Raw genomic sequence first — 2,774 nt, 5'->3', positions numbered from 1 at the left:
CAACTCAGCTTGGCATGGTGGCTCATGGCTGTAATCCTGGCATTTTGGGAGGCCGAGGCGGGTGGATCACATGAGACCAGGAGTTCGAGGCTAGCCTGGCCAACATGGTGAAACCCCGTCTCTTCTAAAAATACAAAAATTACCTGGGTGTTATGGCAGGAGCCAATGGTCCCAACTACTCGGGAGGCTGAGGCACAAGAATGGCTTGAACCTGGGAGGCAGAGGTTACAGTCAACCAAGATCATGCCACTGCATTCCAGCCTTGGCGACAGAGCAAGATTCTGTCTCAAAAATAAATAAGTGAACAAAATAAAAATAATTTAAAAAATAAAAAATCACAACTCTAATCTCTATGCTATTTTCAAGACATAAACTAAAAAATGGCACTAAAGATTGAAAACAAAGGAGTGGATACCTGAATTTAATCAATTCTAAGGTAAATGTTTTTATCATTTAGTATCTCTGAAACACGTATATATTTTTAAATGGGTGGCCTCTTACCATTGGGACAGAGTACAATTTGCAGCATTCTCCTCTGTTAATGGTATATGTAATAATGTCTCAGGTGGCCCCTTCTTGCAGGGCTTGTAATCCCAGCTATGTTATTTTATTTTATTTTATTTTATTTTATTTTTTTGAGACAACATCTCCCTCTGTCACCCAGATTGAACTGCAGTGGTGCAGTCACAAATCACTATTCACTGCAGCCTGAATCTCCAGGGCTCAAGAGATCCTCCCACTTCAGCTTCCCTAGTAGCTGGGACTACAGGCACTCAAGACCAAATCTGACTAATTTTTCAATTTTTTTTCTTTTCTTTTCTTTTTTGTTTTTTGTAGAGGCAAGGTTCTTACTTTGTGCTTAGGGTGGTCTTGAACTTCTGGACTAAAGAGATCCTCCTGACTCAGCCTCCCAGAGTGCTGGGACTACAGGAGGGAGCTACTGCTCTGAGTCAGCTTTTCTGCTAAAATGCTCTGCTGAGGTGGAAATGAGGAGGGTGAAGCAGTGGGCGGGCATTTGTTTTAAAAAGGCTCTACCTAGGCTGTTCCTTTTGGTGAAGTGCTTGTAACTTTTAAGGTGGAAACGATGCCATTTTTCATTTATTCTCCCGTCTGTAAGACCAGAAGGCAATTGGAGGATCCTGGAATACGGGGAGAAACCAGGTAGCAGAAGAAGTAGTATGGTGGGAAGGGAAGATCAAAACAAACACCTTGGGAGTGGGTGAGAATTGCGACCCCAAATTGGGTCTCCTGACTTGTCAAGGCCCTTCTCTGGGCTCCTCTGCACCTGTCCTCTGCCCAGGTTCATCCAGAAAAGGATGGAATTGGTTGCATGGTGCCTTCAGGATGCGATTGGGAGATGATGCGTTTGCGTGGGAACGCTCTTGGTAGGGGCTGTAAATCTCTTGGGGGGGGGGAATTACATCCGGATGTGTAGTTTTTTTGGGAAATGTGAAAGCTTATGGGAAAAATACGTTTTTCTTCCAAGCCGTGGCAGTTCCTTATTTCCTGTGAGGAAGGAGTTTATAGCCCCACTCTTGACTGAAAAGTGTGAGAGAATTCAAGCTCTTGAAAATTCAGCTGTTTGCATTTCCGGAAAGACAGAGAAAGCCTCAGTGATCCATTTCACAAATCAAGGGTATAGGAAAGTGGATGGCAATTTGAGATGTTTATTGGGTTTAGAGAGGGAACAGACGTCTGCCATCAATCCCACCTCCTGTGCTGGAGTCTTGCAGTTCATTTTTCTCTCTAGCCCTCTTCCAACTCCTATGCCCAATATCAAAGACATCTGACAGAGTTAACCATCAGAATCAACGAGCAGTTCCCACAGAGTTCCCTCCTGCAGGAGAGGTACCGGGACAGGTGAGGGAGACCTGAAGCTGCGGTCAGAAAACGCTGTGCCTTTTACGCTCTTAGGGAACCTTAGACCGAGAGTTTCAAGTGTCGAAGGCAAGCAGTTGTCGGCCCCTCCTGTAGGATCCTGTGGGTTCTGGACCCGGAAGAGAGCCTGGGAGCTAGGGGTGACCTGGAAGAGCCCAGTCACGGAGGCTGGATGGCTGTTTGCTGCGTAGGAAGCTGTTGGCGACCAGAATGGTTTTTACTTTGTTCCTGGGACCAACAGGATCTGCGTGGTTCTCAGGGCATAAGTCGACTACTCTCCCACTGCGCAACGCAATGCGTGGAATGCAAGAACAGTACAGACTTCCTGCCGGCCTCGGTGGCCAACGCCTGTGATCCCAGCACTTTGGGAGTCCCAAGTGAGCAAATCACTTGAGCTCAGGAGTTCAAGACCAGCCTGGGCAACATAGCGAGACCCCAGGCTCTAATACACACACACACACACACACACACACACATACATATACACACACACGAATTAGACGGGGGTGGTAGCACTCACCGGTGGTCTCGGCTACTCTAGAGGCTGAGGCAGGAGGATCGCTGGATCCCAGGAAGTCGAGGCTGCACTGAGCCAAGATGACACCACTGCACCAGCGTAGGCCAGAGAAGAAAAAAGAAAAGGACAACAGACTTCCCTAAGCCTGTGGGGGACAGAGTGGGTAGAACCGGTAGCATTTTGGAGGCACCGAGCGCGCGGTTGGTCGGTCGCTGCACCGTTCCTTTCCCAGCGCCAGCGGTTTCTCAGTGCCAACGCCACTCCTTTGTCAGCGTTATCGGATGCTCTCTGACTGCAACCTTCCTTCCGCCAAAAGTTGTCTTTTGCAGCTTTTGGCGGAAGGAAGGTTGCAGTCAGAGAGCATCCGATAACGCTGACA

Source organism: Mandrillus leucophaeus, unplaced genomic scaffold (assembly GCF_000951045.1).
Source record: "Mandrillus leucophaeus isolate KB7577 unplaced genomic scaffold, Mleu.le_1.0 Scaffold119, whole genome shotgun sequence".
NCBI lineage: Eukaryota > Metazoa > Chordata > Mammalia > Primates > Cercopithecidae > Mandrillus > Mandrillus leucophaeus.
Note: the sequence above shows the minus strand (reverse complement) of the source record.